General features: G+C 34.0%; 1 protein-coding gene across 1 annotated transcript in view; it reads left to right on the top strand.

The window, feature by feature from the left end:
• Positions 1 to 7,040: 7,040 nt before the first annotated feature.
• LOC141455642 (nephrin-like) overlaps positions 7,041 to 26,621 on the top strand; it is a 258,998-nt gene continuing 239,417 nt past the window's right edge. Inside the window, exon 1 of the mRNA XM_074130861.1 lies at positions 7,041 to 7,121. The gene's annotated coding sequence lies outside the window, so the exon portion shown is untranslated. The remainder of the gene's footprint in view (positions 7,122 to 26,621) is intronic.

Genomic DNA, 26,621 nt, shown 5'->3' with positions numbered 1-26,621 from the left:
GAGGTTTTTCCCATAGCGTCATCTTTTTAAGCTGTTTTCAACATTAAAACACTTTCAGCAGCATTTTTGCCGAGTAGAAAACAAAATTTCAGAGCTGCACGTTGTTCACTTAAACTTGCCATCATAAAAAACGAAAAAAGAACAAAACAGCGCTGGTAAAAACAATCACTGCAGATGAACAGAACAAGCCAGGCAGACAACACAGGCAGGACTGTACTGGCAAGGAATTGCGCTATACACGTCTAGCGGCAGAAATGCGTACTACATAAGCTCCATGCGCGGCAACGCAATTCCGGTTATTTTTGGGTACCCCCTCGTATACATATATCCTTATTGCTTATAACATATTGTTGCGTTGATTTTAACTGCAATGATTTTAAAAAAAATCAACGGAAATACTCCTGAATTTTGAAATCCCCTTAGTCGTACATAAAATTATTAAAATTTAATATTTAGCTTAGTTACTAACAGAGGAAGTCTATAGAGTTCTGTAAAGAGCCAAACTGAAGTATCAATATTTCAGACTTCCTCAAAAAAAAAAAAAAAAAAGCAGCCTTTTAAATTTGATTGGTTAATTGCACACCTGAAGATCTATTATAATTTTTATTGGAAACATTTTTGCAGGGAAATTTTATTAAAAAGCACTTCTGGGAGATAGCGGTGCTTTAGGCATCCCTCTAAAGTGTCATTACAGTATAAAAAAATAAATAAATAAATAAATAAAAGCTTTTTTTTATAATGATTTCAGAAAACTTTGGCGTTGCACTGTGGGAATAATATATATACATAATTTCCTATTTGTTTGTAGAGTTTATACATACTACTTTGTTGTTTTGCATATACCATATGAATGTATATACATTCAATTTGTTGTATACTATAGAGTCCCTCATTGAGAGATACAGTCTCTGGTTTTAAACATTATCTTGTAACGTTTTGGTGTTAGTGTATATGCGGGTTTTATTATTCAAAAGTCGTGCTTTCTGATTCTCGAAAACCATGGCAGAGTGGAATATCCTAAACAATTTAATAATGAATCCCTCCTCACCGCTTCGTCTTTCCCGAAAGCGAAGCTTTCGTTCATTTGTACAAGACCTTCCATTTCAACTGGACTCCCAACTACGAAGGAGCGTTAGTTGTGAGCGTGTTTTGATAGGCAAAAAGGGGGGGGGAGCAGGAAATATATGTATCTGTAAGCACAACGTTTGGGAAAGTCACTGTATAGTTTAGTTCCGGCGGGAGCGGGGAGGAAGTTTGGCGGGACTGGAGTGAAAGATCAGAGTCATTGAGCGGGATGAAGGGAGAATAGAAGAACATCTCGTCCACAAATCCTATCCACCTCCTCTCTCTCTCTGTCTCTCTCTCTCTCTCTCTCTCTCTCTCTCTCTCTCTCTCTCTCCACCTTTCAGTTCCCTGTCCAGAAGAGCTCCTCCCCCCAAGCCCCACAATGATATACAAATATAGAGTCAAAAGCAAACCCCATTGGTGAGTACGCAGATTAGATGTTGAGGAACTTCAAGCGCTCACAAATAGGTGAAAGAGAATCATGTAAATTTGGAGAACGGACAAAGGGGACGCGACCCTAGCCTTGGAAATTACCAAAGCACAGCTTTGTCGGTGGCTTAGCTTTCTGCAAGCTCCCTATCATCCACAGGCCCTTATTATATATATATTCTCTCTCTCTCTGTGTGTGTGTGTATGTGTTTGTGTGTATATATATATATATATAAAACTAGACTTTACCAGTCTATTGTAGACCAAAGGGCCGAATTTACTAAGCTAATACCATTGCCTCGTTGAGTTGTGCGTTAGAGGTCTTGGAAAGATCCATTCTTTACTTTATCTCTTCTATTAGCTGAAGAATTATCAATTTACTGGTCGATTTCGCCATAATATAATGTAATATGTGTAATTTTGTAATTAATATTGTTTACAAAATAACACATTACACTTTTTTTACACAAAAAATCTAGTAATAATAATTTTTACTTCTTACAGACTTTCTCCTATCGTACGAGTAATTTCAAGTAATTACAAGATATATCTTTAAGAGATTCAATTTTCTACTAAGAAGGAGATGACTCCAAACTCTAATAATATGTTTTATTCACATCAAAAGTATCATTTTCAAAGTTGCAAAAAAAAAACTTCAAATATCTATATTAATGGAAATGACATTCAGGTTAGCCACTTTGTTTAATCCAAAAGCTTATTTTCGAGTCTGATAGTGGCATCTTAAGCTGATTTCAAGTTTAAGCTTCTTTTTTATCTTTTAGGCACTAGAAGATAGCACTGTATCAGCTACTAAAAGATGATTTTTAATTAAAACTTATACAAAAAAGTAAATAAAGTAATTGCCTATTTTTTTTTTTAGGCATGCTTTACGTCCAACTACCTAATTAGGTGTCGTGGACGGAGGCGACTAGCAAACATACTTTACTACATACAAATGTTTTATATTAACCATTAAATAAAATCCAAGGACTATGGTATCGAATCCACTAACCAACAATACATCTTAGCTTTGCGGGTCTAGCCTATAACCGACTAGCAAACATACTTTACCACATAGAAATGTTTTATATTAACCATTAAATAAAATCAAAGGTTTAGACCAGAGAATTGAACCCACTAAACCAACAATACATCTCAGCATTGCGGGTCTAGCCTCTAACCGCCTAACATACTTTACTACAAAGTTCTCATATTAACCATTAAATAAAATCAAAGGCCTAGACCGGGGGAATCGAATCCACTAACCATCTTAGCATTGCGGGTCTAGCCTATAACCGCTCGGCTATCGTGTCGCCTATTAAAAGATATAATATACAAGCATTTTCTTAAAATCTAATATTAAACTTTAAGATATATCTATCAAGAAGAAATTTTTGTGTAAAAATACTGTGGATATCCGTGAGAGAAAGAAATTAATGGAAAGGATAGAATGGAAAAGCTTTTAGAAAATTAATATGATGAGGATCAATATATTCGCCCCGATATTCTTGGCTGTTGTTAGAGGTTATGGCAGCTGACAAATTTCACTGAAGGAAATTAGGAGTTGGGGGGTGGTGGGTGGGGGTGTTAGGCGGCAGAGGTAGGCCAAAATGGAATGGGGAATTAGAGTAAAGAGAGAAGCTGTGTGAAAATTGTTAAAGCTTATATTGGAAAGGAAGCTGTGTGTGTGCGGAGAACTGGAAGGTGGTAGGTAGTTACAAGAGCTCGATGGAGAGGAGACGTCCTGGGAGATATTATTGGTGGTTGTAGAAGAACCGTGGCTCCAGTTTGGAAAAACGGAAGGTGTAAAATTTATCTCTCTCATCTCTTGTTGGACGGAGCGCGTAGAGACGGACAAGCTGTTCCCCTGCTAGTTCTCCATCCAGGGCGGGAGCTTCTTCTTCCTTCCACCTGCTTATTTTATCTGTTATAATTTAACAACCGCCATGTCTTCTCGTCTCAGCGTTTACATTTTGTATATTGGCTGGGATGCGCGTTCCTGTGGTAATGGTGAAACCATAGGGACTCTGGAATTCTCCTTTTTCTATTGGATAAAAATTGGTTCGGCTTACTTTTTTATTATTTTTTATTTTAATACAAGACTTATTTATGATTAATATCCGGGTGATATCAGGACAGGTTGTGGCGGCCTTGAATGAAACGAGAGTGATTATCGATATTGTTTTTAAATATCGATTTTTCGTTTGTAAATTCATAAATTTAAGCGGGGCGAAGTTTCAGTAGGTATGGACTAGAACTTTTTTGCTTTGACAAAAACCGATATGAGCGAATTAATAACGGTGATTTTCGAGCGTTAATTTTGCTCGTGTCTAAAGACTGAACCAGACATATAACCTTAACATTCGCCTATATTTGTTTACCAGCTTTGTAAGAAGTCACATTAAATCTTTAAGGTATATTCAAGCTTACATCCATTTTCTTTTATAATTTAAATATGTAAAAGGAATTAATTGAGTAAACAATCTTTTATTCATAATTAATTTTAATTTAACGTAGTATAAGGTCGGGCGCCACGATAGCCGAGCGGTTAGAGGCTAGACCCGCAATGCTAAGATGTATTGTTGGTTAGTGGGTTTTATTCCAGGCCTATGTCTTGTATTTTATTTAATGGTTAATATGAGAACTTTAAATTATGTCTGCTAGTTGCCTCCGCCCACAGTACCTAATTTGGTAGTTGGATGTAAAGCCCACCTGAAAGAATAGGCTATACTTTACTTTTAATTTCTGTTGTGTGTTTGTCATATTTAGTTTTCTGAAACATTATCAAAATGATTAGTGATTATTAGCTTCAATAATTAAACTTTGTTTAGATTTCATCGATAAAACCAAATTAGTTAATTGAGAAGTAAAATAGATTAAAAGAGGATTCAGAGTTGTATTCTAGAAAAGTAAAGGTGTTATCAAAGAAAATAATAAAAATGATAATGTATTTTATAATTATAAGGTTCATTTCCCACTTCAGGTGTCCGTACATTATCTCAGTGTGGGATTACCTTTTAAACAGGCTATGCTTCTCTCCATGGGACAATAACTAAAAGTAGGGAGGCGCCTTGCGTTAGGAGCCTTGAAGGGGTAGTTGGGGAGGCAAGGTGTTCAATTTAATTCTACCCAACCTTAACCTAGGGTCTCTTTGCCTGTTTGCTGATCTTCTAAAAGGAAGGAAGACAGGCGGGCCCCTTGGTACAGGGTTAAAGAGATAGTTAGTTTATTGTATAACCTTTCTGGATTACCCCAGAAATAGGGCAGCAAAAAGGGGCCTTAGCTTTTACATCCCCTATTGGGGGGCTGGCTACCTTCTTCCTTAAATCCCCGGAAAATACATTCACTTTCATTACGCACACACTTTTCTATTATCTTTTTTACAAATTTTCTTAGAATATTATTTTCTTTTTAGTCTAGTTTCATAATTTCTTATCAAAATGAAAAGACGAATTCTTTGGATGCCTTTTTTCCTTTTGTAATAAGATGCACATGAATTTATTCTTTCTGCAAACATATGATATAAGAACCACCATTTTCAATTCTCAAAAAATATACATCAACTTAGTGGAGGCTATATTAAAGCTAGTGGCAAAGAAGTCGAGTACTTAGCAGTAATTAAAATATTTATTGAAAATGAAGAAAGATTATTGGCCTATTTCGGTCATAATTATTTATTATTTCTAAGATTGAAAATAACCAAACGCTCCAATCTCCAAAGGATTCAATCGCTACAATCTAAAATACTTCGAACTATTTGTAAACGCTCCATTTTATCGTACGTATGTCTCCAACCTGGACTATACACACTGACCTTAACATTCCTTTTGTCACACAAGTTGCTGAAAACAAGATACAGAAAACTCCACTTCAGCCTGCAGTCTCATATAAATCCTCTAGCTAAAAATCTTTCTTCTAGAACTCTTCCTGATAACCCGAAGATAAGACGTCTTAAAAGACAGTGGCCTCGTGATCTCTTCTCAAGTGAAGAGAGTGGACTAATGTTTTGGAGTGTTACCACTGGGTAACTTCTCCACTCTTTACCTTATCATTTATTGCTCTATTGTATCATTGTTACTTATAGCGCTAACGCGCTTATTGTAGCACAATAAGCGCAACAAAAAAAGATTGAAAATGTTTTATTGGAGGTCGATTTGGTAAAAAAAAAACTAGACAGTTCGACACGACGTCACTGTCGATTTGGGGAAACAAAGCAGTTTTTAACTGAAACCGGGCCCAATTGCGGGCGTCTTGGGAGTTTCGTAAGGGAAGCCGTCGAATTGGGGGAGGAGTAAAAATAAAAAATAATAGCCGCCTATTTTTTGAGGCGGGGCTTAACGTCCAACTACCAATTAGGCAGGCTTGGTGTCGCGGTATCTCATACTTTACTATAAACAATTTTTTCTACCAAATAAAAAGTAGGTCATACGCGCGATTTGAACTGAGGAATCTCCCACTTACAAAGCCACGCTCCTGACCACTAGACCCTAGTGAGGGAGGATGAATCCTTTAAAATTACTATTATTCCTTTATAGTTCCATGAATCATAAAAAAAAAAAGGAATACAATTTTCCGTGCCGGACATTTTCTTGAAAAATCTTTGTACATATTTTTTGCCAAGCTTTCGATGTAGAAACTAAGATGATACATTCACTGCAGTTAAATGGTCGATCATTACATAAAATATTCATTATGTATGTGCTCTAATTCGCTGCAGGTCGATCTATGTCTGTATAAATTTTTTATTCCATTCTTTGTTATTCCATTCTTTGTTATTCTATTTTTTGATTTTAAACTAATTTTCTGTTTTATTTTTGTTCCCAGGTTGGTGTTATTTGTGTTTTGAATTATTGGACTACACAGAGGTATGTTTTCATTATTCCTTTTTCCCCCCCCCCTACGATTTATGTTTTCCCAGGCGGAAAATTAAGAAAATCTGTTTGTTTATGTTGGCTAACCTTAGATATGGGTATCACTTTCCCAGCTTTTCTGCCCTTTCCCCCCCCCATAAAATTATAATTTCAAAAATTGCCAACACTTTATTTCACGTTTAATTTTTAGTTTTTTACAGTGGGTTTTACAAAAGATTTTTCCTATACATAAATCCCCATTATTTTGGAAATGACTTCCGTTAATGTCCGCTTTTTCTTACTTCATTGAGAAAAACTAAAATTGGCTGTGCACACTCACACGACTTTTCTCTTACCTCAGTTTACTTAATTAAATAAAATTATTTTCATTCAAAATCTATAAAAATAAAAAAATAATTAGTAAATGTGTCACTAATGAATTAAGGATTTTATTTCATTCATAAATATATTGTATATAAATAGAAAAAACAGCTGATCACTCAGCTTAGATAACCTAAATTTACCAGCTGATCAGCTGGGCCAGTTACCGGCGGCCATCTTTAACTCGTTACTCGTGTCTCCTTATTAACGTGATTTTTTAAGTGAATATTAGTGCGTGTTAAAGTGAAGTTCTTTTTTTATAAATTGTGTTTAAGTTATACTTAGTGCGTGATATACAGTTTTTGTGCGAATAGTGTTGTGAATTATTTTAAATAGTGTCAAGTGTCAAGTGCTATTGGACTGGTGATCTACTGAGATGCTGATGAACTTTACAAGGTAAGACTTCGTTATCAATTACTAATATTAAATTTTAATTATATTTTTAATATTTTAGCATGAAAATAGCATGTTACCATTTAATTATTACTTACAAATTAGTATTAATGCTACATCTTAACTATGTTCAGTGTTGGTTAATTCTTTAGTTTTGAATACTACAGGAAATATTTAAATTGATTTGAAATCTTTTCATTATAATCGATTATAACTATAGCCTTTTGGTTTCCCCAAATTTTTTTTGGACTGGATTTCTATCCTTTTTGGATTTATTCTTTAATATTCCCTTTTTATTCAACTTGTAGTTCAAAATTATCATACATGGAATTGATATCTAAACCTTTTTAATGTATTATTTATTCTTTTCTTTTTAATGTATTCTTTGTTCTCCATGTTATTTTTTAAAAATTGATAGCTTTTTTGTGGCCCATGTTATTTTTAGAATTGATATCTAAACCTTTTTAATGTATTATTTATTCTTTTCTTTTTAATGTATTTTTTGTTCTCCATGTTATTTTTAGAATTCATATCTAAACCTCTTTATTATATTCTTTAATCTTCTCTTTTTAATAGACTATAAGTTCAAAATTAGTATTCTTGGTACCTCTATGTTGTATTTGGAATTGATTTCTGTACTTTTTGAAGGTATTCTTTAATCTTTTCTTTTTATTCGACCAAAAGTTTAAAAATTATCATACCTGGTTTCCCTCTGTTTCAACTGTTTTTTGGAATTGATTTTTAAATCTTTTTAGTCGACTATAAGTTCAAAATTAGCATTTTTTATTTCTCCAAATAGTTTTTTGAAATGATTTCTGAACCTTAGAACCTTAATTTATTTTTTAATATTTTCTTTTTATTTGACTATAATTTTTAAAGTAGCGTTGCATCATTTTTTGGGTCTCTTCTGAACGTAGAGTCGTTCATTAAATTATTATTTTTTAATGTATTTAATTGTTTGGTCAGTTATTTACTAGCTGTTATCCAAATTTGACAGAGGTATTCAGAATAGGTTTTAGTAGTGCCTTGTACGTTATTATAAGTGTTATTTATGTTAATAACTGACAATAGCAGTGTCAGTTTTGGTTATTATTGCTGCAGTTTTGTGTTTATTTGTCGACATCTAGAGTAACGTCGAGTTAGCGCATTCATTGATCTTTCTGATTCTAAGAGATTTCTTGGTTGTTTATTGGGATCTTAGATCTTTATTTCGTTACCTTCTTAGAGGGAAGGTTTTTGCTTACATTTTTGATTGGTTTAAATTTTTTTTTAGGAGCAGTTTGTTATAAGATTAGTTGATGTCTGTAAGTGGGTGATGGTTTTGTTAGTGTCTGCGTTGTCATCTATTGTTAATGACATTGTGTCGTTAGTAGCTAATAACATTATACTAGGTTTAGTATCAGTTCACTTTCTATTCATAAAGTATAAATTGAAGAGTATAGGGCTTACTTATCACTGAGGAACGCTCTCGAAATTGTCATTGAGTTCTTTAAAAGTTATTGAATCTTACCCAGAAAGTTAGGTCTTGTAAAAAGGATCGTATGATTTTATTGATATAATTAAGAACGTAAGTCTACCTAATTTTGTAAATCAGTCCAACGTATCAAAATTGACAAATACATCAGCTAAATCAAGAAGTATAGCTGCTGTGTACTTTCTGTATTCTAATTTATTCACAATATCTTCAGTTTCTCCCTTAATTTGATGTTATTATTACAATGCTTTGTCCTGAACCCAAATTGGTGAGATGGTATTTTGAGTAAGCCAGTCATGTTAAGTAATTGTTGTTAGCAGATATATTTGTCCAACCGTAATTATTATTTAAATTAGTACAAAAATATTCAATACTTTAGTTGCAAGTACGAGTAATTGTCGTCAGGAGCACTTTATGTCAGTTAAATTACTCTAACGATTTCAAGTTTTGTTTTTTACTTTGTCTCACCGTTTTTACGTAGAAGTATTTTGATATGCCGAACCTTGAACACGTCGGAAGTAATTGGTTCAAATCCCTCTAAAGACGGTATGTCTTTTTTTTTTTCTTTTTTTTTTTATATATACAAATGCTGAAATAAAATTAAAGAAATATTAAGTATTTATGGGATAAGCATATTTTATGCTTAGGTAATGTTTTAGAATTGTAAAATGGAAGTTTTGAGAACGTAAGCAGGAAAAACTGAAACATTCCTAGTTCATTTGTACTGGGAAATAATTGTTATAAAATTAAATATTGATGAATAAGTGATTCTAATCGCATAACAAATGATGCGTAAATTAATAAAACCTTAAATAGAACACTTTTAATAATCTTCTTAACAAAAACTTACCAGTTTACAAAGTTAAGTATAAGGGTTGATTAAACGAAAAGGTACACAAATCAGCAAGTACCCTTATACAATGCCTTATGAAGTTAGAACAAAATAATTGTAATGTACGTGTAGGTGATTACTCTCAATCTTGGAATTCTAAACTGAAGTTGTAATTCTACACAGAAGTTGTAATTCTAGAGTAGGTACCCATTCTTTGTAATGGAAATGAAGTGTTTGCGATAAGTGGTTTTAAAAAGGGTATAATTTTTGCCCTAATAAAAGTACCAAGTATATCTTTTGGTGTTATTATTATTTGAAATGAGATTATTGTTTTTATTTTCTCCTGTTCTATTTTGCAAATGTTTCGCTTTTTTCCCATTTTTCAACTTATTCAATGTTCTGCTTTTTTCACTGCTTTTCTTTATGCTCGTTTCGTTCTTCCACGATGTTCCTTTATCTCATAAACACAAACACATCACGTCGTAGGCGCCACGATACCCGAGCGGTTAGAGGCTAGACCCGCAATACTAAGATGTATTGTTGGTTTAGTGGGTTCGATTCTCTGTCTAGGCTTTGGATTTTATTTAATGGTTAATATGAGAATTTAATTGTAAAGTATGTTAGACAGTTAGAGGCCAGACCCGCAATACTAAGATGTATTGTTGGTTTAGTGGGTTCGATTCCCCTGGTCTAGGTCTTGGATTTTATTTAATGGTTAATATTAGAATTTAATTGTAAAGTATGTTAGACAGTTAGATGCTAGACCCGCAATGTTAAGATGTATTATTGGTTTAGTAGGTTCGATTCTCTGGTCTAAGCCTTGGATTTTATTTATTGGTTAATATGATAAATTTACAGTAAAGTATGTTTGATAGTCGCCTCCGTTCACGACACCTAATTTGGCAGTTGGACGTAAAGCGCGCCTGAAAAAAATAGGCAATTTCTTTGCTTTACTTTACATCACGTCGTAACAAACATGTAGTAGTACCCCCGGAAATCTTATCCCATTGATTTCTGGTTATAACTCAATTTCTATAATTTGACGCAGTTTTATCGCAGTACTTCCTTCTTAAATCAAGCGTAATAAAGGAAATACAAATAAAAATAATTTGATTAAAAGGTTTAGAAGGCGAATAATTTCATTGTATGCATCAGTACTGTAAAGAATACGAAAGTATAATACATGAAAAATAGAGGAATGAAATGTATGAACGAAGTGGCCCGACAAAATTGAGTTAATAAAAGGGTAAGTCAATTTTATTTCTCTGGAAGACTGGGGTTGTCAGGGTAACGGAAGGGAGATAAGGAATGCGAGAGGGAAGTTATATCTATTTCTTTGATAAATTTCCTCGCCCTTCAAAAACCTCTCGTTGATAGTTCAAGGGCATTCTGTTACAGCAGTAGTAGGGTATTGTAAATTTCAAATAAAATTACTGCCCTAAAATTGAACTGAAATTGGATCATAAAGAATTTATTATCAATGAAATGTCTCTAAATTTTTCTAAATAATAGATTTTATTCATTTATATCAACCGTGCTGAATATTAATTTCAAAAATTTGTTATCGATATTGGGATTGGCTTGGATAGAGCTTTTTGTTCATTTTTATAAAATGAACCAAATAACCATGTAATAAAAAATATTATATTTAATTGTCTTAATTCAATCAGAATTGACTTACATTAGCACTTAGATTACATGTTGGTTTGGAAAATCAGTATAATTATGCCAATTTGCACAAGGTTTTTAACTATTTATTTTAGATTTATTTTTAGATTTTAACTATTTATTTTAACTATTTATTTTTAGATTTTAACTATTTATTTTAGATTTATTTTTAGATTTTAACTATTTATTTTAGATTTATTTTTGGATTTTAACTATTTATTTTAGATTTATTTTTAGATTTTAACTATTTATTTTAGATTTATTTTTAGATTTTAACTATTTATTTTTCTCCGGCGGGGCTCCTGTCCACCTGTCCTCTTCCTTGTGCAGAATCTGGTGCTGAACTACCACGACTCACGTGGAACCCACACACTAGACTTGCAAAGACAAAGCAATGACAAAACGTGCGAAACTGCTTTACAGGATTACTTGGGCGACGCTCCAAATTACCCATTGAACTCAAACGTTTAATATACAACACTATCCTCAAACCTATATGGACCTACGGACTAGAGCTGTGGGGTTCAGCCAAACCTACAAACATACGGACTAAACTGGACATTTCAGTCAAAACTACTCCGACAGATAATTGACGCTCCTTTCTACGGTGACTAACCTCACTCTTCACCAAGACCTCAACATTCCCTTCTTAGACCAACTCGCTAAGACTAAATATCAAAAATTCCATACTGCTCTCTCCACTTGCTCAAATCCTCTTGTACACTCTCTCCCCTCCTCTGACATCCCTAATACTTCTCGACGACTGAATCGCCAGTGGCCCCGCGACTTCCTTACAGTCTGAAGAACTAAATCTCTCCTCTCTCCCACTCATATTCTCCTCTTCACATTCCCCTATCTCACATAAAGTGTGCTACCGCTTGGTAGCTTCTCTCCTCCTGCTCTTCCCGCACCAGTTAATCTCATTCACCTCCTATTTAGTTATTGTATATATTTATGCAGATTGTAAATTACAAAATAAATTTAAAAAAAAAAACTATTTTTAGATTTTAACTATTTATTTTTAGATTTTAACTATTTATTTAGATTTTCCGAAAACTGACACGAACGATGTCTTTGAACTTAAATATATACTCAATACTTTTAATGTCGGTACAAAACTTTATTTAAAAAAGAAAAATATATATACCAGGAAATTTTATAAAGAGTACTTCTGGGAGAAGAAGAGATGGGAAGGTTTCCCTCTAAACCGGAAGTGCCGCTTTATTGGAAGATTTTTCCCCAAAAATTGCTTTAAGAAAGCGTGAGTGAGAGGGGGAAGAAAAATAACTAGCCGGAAAGAATCTCATAAAAGAAACAAAGTATTGTTATAAATGATGTTACTAATCTTAACGCACAGTGGAACAGTAGGGCGGAAGTGGAGTCTGGGAGTCATTAAAACTAATCTGCTTTAGGACAGCAGCTATTTAGTGCTGCTCAACTGCATCCCTAATTAGCTTCAGATTTATTGATCTTGTTAGTGTTTACCTTGCTTTATTTACACCAACTCTGCTGCACTCGTAACTGCAATTTCTCTCATCACAGCTAACATCCATTTTTTTTCTCATTAAAAAACGCGCTTACAGGAAGTACTACGATCGTGTTACCGGAAGAGGAACTTGTCATACTGCAGCACTTTATTTAAATATTATTTACGTAACCACTTAAATAGTGAATTAAAAAACAAAAAAATTACCAACTCCATCTAGACATGCCATTAACATGGAATCCCCACCACACACCACTTAAACGAGACTGAACTAAATTACCGTTACTGAATGTTTAAAAATCTTGTTAGACAAACGCTCTAAGCTTACATTGTCTTACAAAAGACAACTGTATATTTCATTAGCTCCTCTTATGGACATAAAGACTGGAACTATACGGGACTTCCAAATAGATAATCATATATTGTAATCAATCCCTACAATCCAAAATCATATTACTCTCTTTTTACGTATCGTAACTTATCCATTCAGATCGACCCAAGAATTAGCCAAATCCATATACCTGAAATTCCATTCTAAAACTTAACTCCTTATTTCTAATCCACTCATCTAAGCCCTCTTAACTCCTCTTAAGAGACAGTTGGCTGCACGACCATCTGAAAGCCAAATATGGTTGTCCAGTGAGATAATAGTACTCCATAACGCTTTAATTGTCTATCATAGCTGTCATCGCTAGATGGCCGCCATACACCATGAGTCCAAATCGTTGTGTAGGAAACTGGTCTTTTTTTTTGGCATTGGCTTTCGCCATACAGCCATCATCGTCTATGTATACAGCCAGCATCGTCTTGTATACAGCCAGCAACGTTTAGGTGCTTATCACTAGAATATCACTCACTCTCCATTCTTACTTATAAATACATTCGCTTCACACATTCATCCCTCTTCTATATACAACTATTTACATAAACTACAGCTAATGGATGGATTAGTACTCTATATTCCTGCCATCCTTATAGCTTAACCGAAATTAAAATCACCGTAATCCTTCTCTAATCATTTTCTTCCATTCATTCTAATCGGCTATAACTTTTAAATACATTCCATATTTCATTGCTTGCTCTGCTATAGTTGGTGGAGAATATTATGTCTTCCTAGCAAAATGGTGCATCTAAATACCTGTATATGTCGTCAAACATTCGTTTCCTTTCTACCACATAACGTGGACATATCCATTATTATATGTTTGAAATCCTCCTCCTCATTGCAATCTACGCAAAGAGGAGAGAGGACCTTTTTGTTGATCCTGTGAAGATTTGATCCGCACACAGCGTGGTTCGCTCTCAGCCTGCTTATTGTCGTAATAACGACATTTATTAGTGACAGTTCCCTTAAACCAGAGTTGTCTAGGTAACTGATCTGCCATAGTTTTATAGAATCTCCCTTTGTTACCATTTCTGTAATCTGTCTGCCATTTTTGTAGTGCTGCTTTTGCAATTATACATTTGATATCGGTGTGTGATAATTTACACTGGTCTTAAGCAAATGAATATAATCTATGTACACAAAATATGTTACAGTAAGTAAAACATGTTACAACAATAATTGGAAGTTCAACTTTCTTCACTAGATTTAGTGTAAAAATGAGTCCATTACAGATCTCTTGCAGCTTATTTTTTTTATTTCTGTTTTGTATCACTACAGTTTGGTACAGTTTTTCCCAATTCACCACACTAAGATAAATTTCCCAACAACTTTACATATTTCTAAAATGTTAAGCTTAAGCAATTTTCCAGTAAAATGATTTGCAAACAAAACTTGCTTTTCATAATGTTTAACTTGGAAATTAATCCTCCATTTTGGAAGAGGACAACTTATTATCTTTCAAAATATTATTCCTGCCTAAGTATATATTTACATTTTAATGGAGAGAAATAGCAATGATAAAGGGAGAGATAGAGAGGGAGATCAGGATCATTTAAAAGGTAATTTGACCAAAAATTGTGAACCAAAAAAAGGGAGATTTCCAGTTGCATAAGGATAAAATTGTGGGACTGACTCGCCTCCTATTTTATATATATATTATATATACAGTTATACAGAAAGCAGTGGAAAATATCTAGTCAAACTTTTCTCTTATTTACTCTCTCGGTCGAGCTCACTTTTCATCAACTGCTACCCGGGTGGGTTTAGGATGGATAAAGCCCCGGTTAAGATAGAACGAAATGGGTACCGACCTGAAGATTCCACTCATTCAGAAAGCCCTCCCCCAATCTTCTAGCTTGTTCCTGGTGGAACATAATACCCCTAACTTCCCTACAGTTCGACCTGGTACTCTGGTAAACCTATACACAGAAATGTGTACAGAAAGTAACCAACCAGGTTTTGGTATTAAGAGCGTAGGCGGATCAGGTAGGAATATGCACAGTTTTTCCTTCACTGTCCTGTAACAGCGACAAACCCCCGGGAGAATGAGATCATGCTAGTGGGAAGATGGACTTTCCACTCCACTGCTCATCTCCACAGTCTCCCTGGTTTGTTTATTTATTTTTTTTTTTTTATCCCTATAGACATTGCTTTGTCATTTCCAAAATTCGATCAACATGGGTGGAAAAAAAAATGGGATAGATAGAATACTTTTATATTCAGTCTCTTCAAAGAGGTTTCGGGAATTGAGTCGACAATCCTACCCTGCAAAACTTTAATTCGTCCCCCGAAGAAACCTGAATTGGAAAATTCTATTAAGGACCATTTCAGGGTGAGAGGGTGGGGGGGGCTTCTAAAAACTAAATATCAAATTTGAACTTTTTTGAAATTATTTGTTTTAAGTTTGGGTGTAGAGATTACGATTTCACTTGTGTTACCGTAACGCTTGTAGTAGTTTGGGTGTTAGTCAAGCATTAACCTACTCTGGGTCAGCTGAATCAGCAAGTGTATTTACATATCTCTACATCAAACTGATTAATCTACTTCCGTTGATTAAAGGAAGTCGAAGACCGGCCGGGAATACAATAAACTTGAGCGCTGCAACGAGTAGACTAAAGAATCTTATCCAGACCTGCGATACTATCCAACTTTTTAAACTCGGAGGACCTAAAAACGGATATAAATTGAAAAAAAAGCGCGATTACAGAACCACCTTCTCTCACCATAGTAAAGTCGGAGAAATCGGAAACTGCACAATAGAATAGAATTTCTTTAACTTCCTAAACAAAATATTTTTTTGAATAAATTTTTCTCCTTTACCGGAAACGTTGATTAATGTAAAATTACTGGTAATGAAAATTTTCTCTTTATTGTAAATGATTTATCGTTTCCTTTATCGAACACCTTCCTAATAGCGGCAGCAGCCAGCTGATTATTCTCTTTTAAAACTGCCTTTATTCCTAATCTCCTTTCAAAGATGACTCAGCCCGGCCCCCCTCTTCCAATCTGTTCTTAATATTTTTCTTTATCATTTTCTTGCTTCGTTATCCTCTCTCTCTTTGTAACAGCCTCTTCCTCTAGATCGCTCTTCTTTCTTTTTAAATTTAGTCAATAGAATTTTGTTAAGGATTCGATAAGGATGTTGTTGTTTGTGTTCACTTATTTGATGAATATCCACCGTATTCAATTAGTTGCACAATATTATCTGTGTTTCGTATAACTTTTAATGTTCAAATTAAAGTCTAGATTAAGTTGTGGGCGGGCGAAGGATTATTGATTACTTGGTTTGCGTGATATTCAATCTAACTTTTAGCATTTACAATTTACTTAAACCCTGATTCTGTTGAGTATATTTTTTTGTTGTAAACATAAGGTGCGTATTGGTATTGTGATGCTGGATTCAAGACCTGTTCTACGCAAAAACACGAACTCAAACCCTGTCTCATAGACAGGAAAAAGGAGCATATTCCTGAAAAAAATGTTCGAGAAACAAGTTATAGATCTACAAAAAGAAAATCATGAAAAACTACTGAAAAAAAGTAGATTTTCGACTGGCTGAAATTTGTCCCAAAGCTTGTCCATCATCTAGTCCCCAAATAAATTAGATCTCTCTCTATGATTTGCAACTTAATTTCTTGACGTTACGTCATACAGAACAGAACATTGCAAGTTTCAAGAAAATCTTGTTTCAGTTTCCAAAAGAAAATCCATTCTGCAAAGCGTCATCTTCACTTCCAAGAACTTCCTCGTTAACTTATTATTTCTGGTCACATGACAGTTCTTGATCGAAATATTTAAGTCTTTAGCTTCCAACAAGTTTTGAAAGATCGTTCATAGGTGTCACATACATGCACACGCACTCTGAATCATTTTCTTAAAACCCCCTTTTTTGTGGTGGGGGTGGGGGAAGGGGCTCAAGATTATCTCAAAACTTATAATTTTCTGTGCAAATTTAACTCGATAAGAATTCTTTCCTAACCTAGAATGAAAACAGAACAATCTAGGAAATTTTATTTAAAGCTGGCATAAATACGTGTGGCAAAGAGCTGAAAAGCGGGAATGGCCCAGCCAATCAGGCAGGGACTTCTGGATTTCCTAATAATTTCGCTTAAGAGTAGATAAAGAAAAATTGGAAAATTATGGGTATTTATAATATTATATTTAAAACATGACATTAAATAGGCTGTAAAACTTGCCATAGTTGTTAATTATTTCCTAGTGATGATTAATTAATTTAAATATGATGATTTTATACGATAGAATATTATCTAATTTGGAAAACAAGACAACGGGAATTTACAACACAATGTATCGAACTTTAATATTTGAAGTTAACATTTCGGAAAGTTTAGTTATTAATTATTTACTGATAATTATTAACATCTCTCTCTGTTTCAACCTCTCTTTCTTTCTCTATTAATTTAAACAATAAATTAGAAAATATGGTTAATGGTCTAAATAAATCAATATTATAATAAATATGTACTGGGTCAATATTATTGTTATTGTAGCCCAACAAAATTGAATTTAACTTTGAATTTATAATGTCGGCTGGTACAGTTCACTAATTTTGTAGCAATTAAAATGGTTATTTCATTTTATTGAACCATTTAATTTTCTATGTTTGAACGATTCATTGCTTAGTTTATGTAACGAGCACGTTTAATCACCTGTCACTAATTAAAAAACATTTTGTCTTGTTTTTTTTTTTTTTTTTTTTTTTATTGTATTTAGGATATTTTTTTTTGCCTGTTATTTCCTGTCTTATTGTCCCCCGTAAAAAAGGTGCATTTTAATGGTGAATTTTTTCGTTTTTACCAGGAATACATGTTTTGTGGTACCCAGAACACATTAAAGCAATTTATAAAAGTTCGTTTTTCTGCTATAAAGTGTATTTAATTTTTTGGCAAGTGGTGAGAGTTTGATTGGAGTGGTCAATTTATTTATTTATTTTATTTTTTCCCCTATTTTAAAACTATTTATTTATTTGAGGTTAACACAGTTTATTGTCAATTTCATGGAAGTGTACTATTGAACATACGAGAGCGCTAGTCTAGGCGCCACGGTTGCCGAGCGGTTATAGGCTAGACCCGCAATGCCAAGATGTATTGTTGGATTAGTGGGTTCGATTCCTCTGGTGCCTTGGATTTTATTTAATGGTTAATATGAGAACTTTGTAGTAAAGTATGTTAGGCGGTTATAGACTAGACCCGCAATGCTAAGATGTATTGTTGGTTTAGTGGGTTCGATTCCCTTGTGCCTTGGATTTTATTTAATGGTTAATATGAGAACTTTGTAGTAAAGTATGTTAGGCGGTTATAGGCTAGACCCGCAGTGCTAAGATGTATTGTTGGTTTTAGTGGGTTCGATTCCTCTGGTGCCTTGGATTTTATTTAATGGTTAATATGAGAACTTTGTAGTAAAGTATGTTTGGCGGTTATAGACTAGACCCGCAATGCTAAGAAGTATTGTTGGTTCGTGGGTTTGATTCCCCGGTCTAGGCCTTGGATTTTATTTAATGGTTAATATGAGAACTTTGTAGTAAAGTATGTTTGCTAGTCGCCTAATTCGTAGTTGGACGTAAAACCCGCCCGAAAAAATAGGCAATTACTTCTACGACTACTACTACTTGTCAATTTCATTTATTTACGATTAGCGAGTATTTATTTTTTAGCCAAGCTTACGATTAGCGATTAGAACAAATTTAGGGCTGTGTAACTTAATTTTACAGAAAATTAAAGGTTACTTTAGAAAATTTAATTTTGAAAGACCTGCGCATTAAAAACGTATTTTTACAGTGTATTTTGTTGTATGTGTGGGTGTGTGAGTGAGAGAGAGTGTGTGGGTGAGAGAGAGAGACAGACCTCGTTAAATTGTAGGTTTAATTTTTGTTTAAAAAAAAAAAAAAAAAATTAACAATCACTTACAGCTATAAGAGAAAGTAAATATTCGCTATTTCTCTCTAATATTCTTTTCAAAAATAACTCACTGTTGAGCTAATGCCATGTTTACTCACAAAACCAGGTTTAATTTAAATTGGTTATAAACAAACTCATTGTGTATATTTTGGTTGTGTGTTTGTTTTGGTCATATTATACATCAGTATGGTTACAAAATATTTGTGTACATTCCAAATATTTTTTTTTTTTTTTTTTACTGTGAGACTACAACAGGTGTTTTATAGGAGTCTTTATTATTATGCTAAAATTTACTCTGTAATGTATCTTTCAACCGAAAAATTCCATACAAATATTCAATTTTTGCCCTCTACAATTTTCATTTTCCATTTTATTATTATTGCGTTCGTGTTGAAAGTTATAGTAATGCCTATTTTTTTTTTTTTTTTTAGACAGGCTTTTACGTCCAACTATCAAATTTGGTGTAGTGAATGGAGGCTACTAGTAAAACATACTTTACTACAAAATTTCTCATATTAAACATTAAATAAAATTCAAGGCCTAAGTCCCCGGGAATTGAACCCACTAAACCATCAATACACCTTAGCATTGCGGGTCTAGTCTCTTAACCGCCTAACAATACTTTACTATAAAATTTCTCATATTAACCATTAAATAAAATTCAAGGCCTAAGTCCCCGGGAATTGAACCCTCTAAACCAGCAATTCATCTTAGCAATGCGGGTCTAGTTTCTTAACCGCCTAACAATACTTTGCTATAAAATTTCTCATATTAACCATTAAATAAAATTCTAGGCCTAAGTCCCCGGGAATTGAACCCACTAAACCAACAATACACCTTAGCATTGCGGGTCTAGTCTCTTAACCGCCTAACAATACTTTACTATAAAATTTCTCATATTAACCATTAAATAAAATTCAAGGCCTAAGACCCCGGGAATTGAATCCTCTAAACCAACAATACATCTTAGCATTGCGGGTCTAGTCTCTTAACCGCCTAACAATACTTTACTATAAAATTTCTCATATTAACCATTAAATAAAATTCAAGGCCTAAGACCCCGGGAATTGAATCCTCTAAACCAACAATACATCTTAGCATTGCGGGTCTAGTCTCTTAACCGCCTAACAATACTTTACTATAAAATTTCTCATATTAACCATTAAATAAAATTCAAGGCCTAAGACCCCGGGAATTGAATCCTCTAAACCAACAATACATCTTAGCATTGCGGGTCTAGTCTCTTAACCGCTCGGCTATCGTGGCGCCTTTTAAACTTATATAAAATAGTAAAAGTAAAGTAATGAATACATTCAGTCCGAAATAAACTAACTTGCTCCTCAAAATGGAAGTAGGCGTCATTTCTTACTTCCGCCTTTTAATAGAATTAAACTATCCCAAAATTGGGTACTCTATTTTCTTTTTACTGTCAAGTTCTCTGAAATTCTTTATCCTAATTCATTTAACTTATCTACTACTAGATATTTAAATAACAGGTGATAATTATTGTATAGTCAAAGTAAAATTTTGAATTTCCGTACTGGTTTTTTGTTCATAATTTATTTATTAACAGGTGCAGTTATGTTACCAACTAATACACCAACGTTCCGAATAATTTTTTAATTTATAATTATAACTAACGTTTTAAACATGAGTTAATTAGCTGACAATAACAATGGCTTATTGAATTTACGTAATAAACATTGCTGTTATATGTATGACGCAAAAACATGGTGGAGAAAAATTGAAGTACTAATTATAAAACTCTCTTTTAATAAACTCGCAAATTAATTTTATTAGTCTTTTGTTTTATTGGTTTTATGCCTTGTTATTCTATTTTTATTATTAATAAAAAGGAATAAATAATAAAAAAAGTACTTTAGTTGACGCATATACAAATTTTTTATGAATAAAGGTTATTTCATTTTTATTGTTATAATAACAAATTGGTTTAGTTAGTTTAAAAAATGAAGCCATTCAGTTTAGAGGCTGTTACTATACTGCTACCTCGTTACTTCTACAAAAGGGAAATAGATTGGTCATGCACACGATCATTAGATTGTTGTTCTAACATTTGTTTATTTAATGAATCTAATAATCTGCTTACTTTTCCAAATAACCCCGTCACCAATGTTATATGGGCTTCCCATACTCTGTTATAGCCACTACTTGTTCATTTTTTTTTTTTTTTTTTTTTGCTTAGTTCTTTTTTAATGAAGTAGTATGTGTTGGTGATTTGTTTTTGCAAAGAGAAAGTGGAAATATGGCTAACGTGGAAAACATTTTGCAAACATAGTTTTGTCACTTCTATGTTATTCCTTTTTTTGGAATAAAGGCTTTCCTCTAACATCCTATTATTTGGCAAAAACTTATATTAATGAGAATCATTTGCGAGACTAAATTTCCAAACATGAAGAAAAATCGGCGAACTGGAAAAACCATCTATTAGTGAATAGAATTTTCCCATAATTTTTTTATTTAAACATTTTATACTTTATCTCCATGACATTTACTGCATTCCTTTGTTTTCGAAAAGCCGATTAAGTATTGAGTACATTTCTTCTAGGAAGTAAATAAGAAAATTAAAAATTACTCAAACGTTAAAGAGTTTAATGAAAATTTGTTAGTTAGAATCCTGAGGACAGTCTAATAGTCAGAGAAAATCGAGAAAGTTGTGAAATTTTAATGTTATGCAAGACGCCACTATAGCCGAGCGGTTATAGGATAGACCCGCAATGCTAAGATGTATTGTTGGTTAGTGGGTTCGATTCCCTGTCTCTAGGTCGTGAATTTTATTTAAAGGTTAATATGAGAAATTTATAGTAAAGTAATTAATGCATATTTATTAGTTAGAATCCTGAAGACAGTCCAATAGTCAGAGAGAATCGAGAAAGTTGTGAAATTTTAATGTTATGCAAGACGAAACGGTAGCCGAGCGGTTATAGGCTAGACCCGTAATGCTTAGATGTATTGTTGGTTTAGTGGGTTCGATTCCATGGTCTAGGCCTTGGATTTTATTTAATGGTTAATATGAGAAATTTATAGTAAAGTATTGTTAGGCGGTTAGAGGCTAGACCCGCAATGCTTAGATGTATTGTTGGTTTAGTGGGTTCGATTCCCCTGGTTTAGGCCTTGGATTTTATTTAATGGTTAATATGAGAAATTTGTACTAAAGTATTGTTAGGCGGTTAGAGGATAGACCCGCAATGCTAAGATGTATTGTTGGTTAAGTGGGTTCGATTCCCCCCGGTCTAGGCCTTGGATTTTATTTAATGGTTAATATGAGAACTTTGTAGTAAAGTTTGTTTGCTAGTCACCTCCGTCCACGACACCTAATTAGGTAGTTGGATGTAAAGTTTCATAAAAAATAGGCAGTAATACTTTACTTTTTTTTTCACTTGCTAATGGAATAGATTTTGAACATCAAAGTTTCACCTAAAATATCGGTATTTTAGAGAAATGAAAATTATATATATTTATATAATTTAAAATAGTGAAAGTGAGCAAAAAACCTGGGTGTCTCGACTGGCAGGCGTATGTATGTATGTATATATATGTGTTATTTGAAAGTTATTACGGTAGTGCGCATGCTCTGCGGTCTGCTTCGCTTCATCAATAACATCATTTGCCTTCGAGTAGGTGGGAGGAACACTTCGATTTAACGAGCTCATAAACAAGCACCTGTTTTTTCAGGTGTTTTTTTCTCAGCCGCCTGAGTTTGGGTCCATAGTTTCACCTACGATTCCTATTTTGTATTTTTTTTTATTACATAACTGCTTGTGTTTATTTTTTTTCTTTCACTAATTTGGTTTCTTGACATCCAATTTATGTTTCCAATTATTTTGTTCCATTTTTATTCTATAAGAGTTTAAGATTACACAATGATCTGATGAACGAGGAACGATATATTGAGACTCAAATTTTATAGGCTGGTTTAGAACAATACAAAATTTAGCTGCTATTATCTCTTAAAACAGTACATCATTTGAGTTATTTTTTACGTGCATATAAGCACTGACATTATCTAGTAAAAAGGCTGATTATTTACATTTAAATATCGGTTTTATAACGGGTCTTGACAATAAAATTTTCGTAACATTTGGCCAATCTGAAATTAGTTAACGTTTTCCAACTTCTAAGAATTTAACTGAAATTTAGTATTCAATTTTGTATACATAATTTCGCATAATTATAGATCTATAATTTAGGCGCCACGGTAGCCGAGCGGTTAGAGGCTAGACCCGGAATGCTAAGATGTATTGTTGGTTTAGTGGGTTCGATTCCCCTGGTCTAGGCCTTGCATTTTATTTAATGGATAAAAAAAGAAATTTACAGTAAAGTAGGTTTGCTAGTCGCCTCCGTCCAAGACACCTGATTTGGTGGTTGGGCGTAAAGTCCGCCTGAAAAAATAGGCGATTACTTTACTTTACTTTATATCTATAATTTTTAATTGCATCATTTTCCTCGAAAAATTCATTGCACTGTAGAGTCAGATGCATTGTTATTTATGGTTATGCGATAATCTCTCCTAGCATATAACGGAACTCAGGTGAGCTTCTCCACAGGATGTAGTGAATAGAAGTGCATCAAGTTCTAGTATGGTGTCAGTTCGGATGGGCGCTAGCACATCAATCCTTCATGAATATGCGGCTGAATAGACGTCACATACAGGAAACTCCACCCCGGCCTTGACTGCTGGCTTTGCTAACTCTGAAAGCGACCGGGGCACAACCGGGCGTCCCTGGTCGCCATGGCTGGGAGCTGGCGCTTGCTACGTGCCACGACTACATCGCCATGCTATATACCACTAGCTTCCTGTGCGCTCTTCCCCCATGTCCCTTTGCCTTGCTCACACTCTAGCCTACTTTATCCTCCTTCTTCCTCCTCCAAACTAATGTGCTATATTTATTCAGCGGCATAGCCCGCCGCCGCCACTGGTCATGAAGGCACGTTTTCTGTTCCTTTTCCTCCCACTTTCTCTGCGGGGCCTAAAATATAACTCATACCACTTAATCATAGGGTGAAGTCGGGACCAATTAGACTCATTTTAAAGTGCACCCTTATCACTTTTATAGCCTAGGCTATATTCTTCCACACCACGTCCATACGCAGCCAGCCATCCTGGAGAACAGGACAAATTTTATTGTTCCCCAGTTAGTTAGTAAAGCAGTCCTTAAAGCTCATTTACTTATTCGCTTTTTTCCTCTTTGTCCTTTTTTGTTTTCTCTGTTCCATTCGGGAGCGTTCATCCAGCTAACTCTCGCACCCGAGAATACATCTTCTTCTTATTATAATTTACTAAATAACACCAGTGATTTATCTATCCAGACTTGAATATCAGTCCTCTTCTTAGAATTTCTCAGCAGTCTACTTCCTCAGCGATATAGATTCTGTTCTTATTCTATTTTTCAGTCAGAACGAGAACAGGAGGTTTTTAACTTAATTTTAAAATCCCTTGCTATCTATAAATTACACTTATTCACTTTCTTAGTAGAATTTATACTTAATACTTTTTAGTATTTATAGCCTTAAAAGTTTGTATTCAAATGTAGAATTTAGAATCGTTCTCTTAAATCCTTAAGGGACCACGATAACCGAGCGAGTTGAAGCACGCAAAGCTAATATATATGGCGTTACTGGGTTCGATTCCCAGTGCAGATCTTGCATTTTATTAAATGGTTAATAAAAGGAATTGTTTGTAAAGTATGTTTGTAAAGTCACCTCCATCTACTTACACCGCCTTCAAGACCTAATTTTGGTAGTTGGAAGTAAAGCATGCCTGAAAAAATGGACTTTACATTACTTCCTTTTTTTTTAATCCCTTTATAGGTTTCATAGATCAGTGTACTGTACTAATGGACAGCTCAATCGAAGTGTTAAAATTTCTATTTTAGAGGTTAGTCTAGAATCTACCTCAGAGGTGCCCAAAAACGAACTTGAAACTCTTAAATATGGAATAATAGATGAAGTCGTATTTGGTCGTACTTAATTTTTTATTTTATTTTTTTATTTTTGGCGAATATGTCCATCGTTTCTGCTTAAATTCGCTCGCCCGCTTGTATTAAGTATGACTTCACATACACATACAATTCTAAAACATTGGTCTATGCATAAATCATGCAGAACCCTTAAATAAATCGGTTCTACGCTACTAACGTAATAGGCGCGTACGTTGTTTACAAAAAAGGTAACAACAGCAACAATCACAAAAAAAAAATACAGTTATAAAGGAGGATTTTCCCTATATTTTAAAGAAAATTTGGGAATTTTATCTTCTATAGAAAAAGAGAAAAAAATTGTCAAAGTTGGGTGTTTTTCAACGTAACGCTTTTACATGCAGTTTTTTTGGCGATCAAACCTTATACAATTGGTCCTACCGGAACAGTTTTAATGTGTACTAGGTTTCATTAATTGTACAAAATGTTTTACGCTTCATTTAGCATTTTGAATATCACACATACGAGCACATATCTCTGATACTCAGTCAGCTAGTGTGAGTGCAAACTGGTACGTAGTTGAATTCTCTACAACAATCTGGTGATGGATGAGATTCCGAAACAGGTTAGGTATGCAATAAACATGCATGTTTTGACAGGATAAAATCAGCGTTGGTGAAAATAATAGTTAGGATTGTATTTACTCCAGAATTTCTTAGTGTTCCGGGTTAAATAAGAACATCTATTTGCTGCGGAAGTTCAGTTTCTAAAAAACTTGTTAAAAGATCGCAGCCTTCCACTTAACAGAAATAAGAGAAATTAAAAATCTTTTTCTGCTAATGAGATTAAATAACTAGAAATAATATAAATGCATATATCTAAAAATACTACAAGATGGTGGTCCTTTAGCAACAACACTGCTGGATATTACAAAGTTAAATTTGGGTTCACTTCACTTTTAATTGGACAAGTTGGTGCTCTCTTTCTTCTTGTTGGCGGCCGCTCGCCTCTTCAAATTGAAACATTGTTAAGTTTGGGGAAAGTAAGTTAAGTTAAAGTAAAAGGATGGGTTGAGGGAGTTCCAGAGGTTGTACAAATGAGTCAGGAGGACGAGACTGCTGCTGCAGTAGGAGGTTCCCTTCTCATGCTTGGTAGATTCATTACAAGTGGTGCTGCCTCCTTCTGGCGCTCCCAGTTTTAGATCTCTCTCTCTCTCTCTCTCTCTCTCTCTCTCTCTCTCTCTCTCTGTCTCCCCTTCCTGGGTTCTGCACCAGCCAGAGAGGATGATGATGGTATGTGCTGTCTGCAGAGAATAGTATGCCTCTCACGTGCGTACACTTCTTCCTTCAGCACGTACGTTCGCGCTGTACTTGTACATGTATGATTAGCACTAATATGGTTGTAAATTTGGATTTAAGTTTCTAAAAGTTGTGCAAATATTTCTTTTATTTATATATTTATACATCCGGTGGGAAACACACATGATTGGCTCTCGTCATAAAATTTTTATTGAAACAATTTTGCGCAAAAATTTGGCTAAAAAAAGTCATGATTGGTACTTTCGCTCAATTGATGGGAATAACGAATTTATCTTAGGCATCTAATGTCTATTAATAAAGTAAATAAATAAAGTAAAGTAATTGCCTATTTTCTCAGGCGGGGCTTAACGTCCAACTACCAATTAGGGTGTCGTGGACGGAGGCAACTAGCTAACATACTTTATTGTAAATTTCTTTTATTAACTATTAAATAAAACCCAAGGTCTAGCTCAGGGGAATCGAACCCACTAAACCAACAATACATC

This window comes from Rhodnius prolixus, unplaced genomic scaffold (assembly GCF_049639745.1).
Source record: "Rhodnius prolixus isolate KJV_2025 unplaced genomic scaffold, Rpr scaffold_4, whole genome shotgun sequence".
NCBI classification, from domain to species: Eukaryota; Metazoa; Arthropoda; class Insecta; order Hemiptera; family Reduviidae; genus Rhodnius; species Rhodnius prolixus.
Note: the sequence above shows the minus strand (reverse complement) of the source record. Positions and strands in the feature narration are given on the sequence as shown.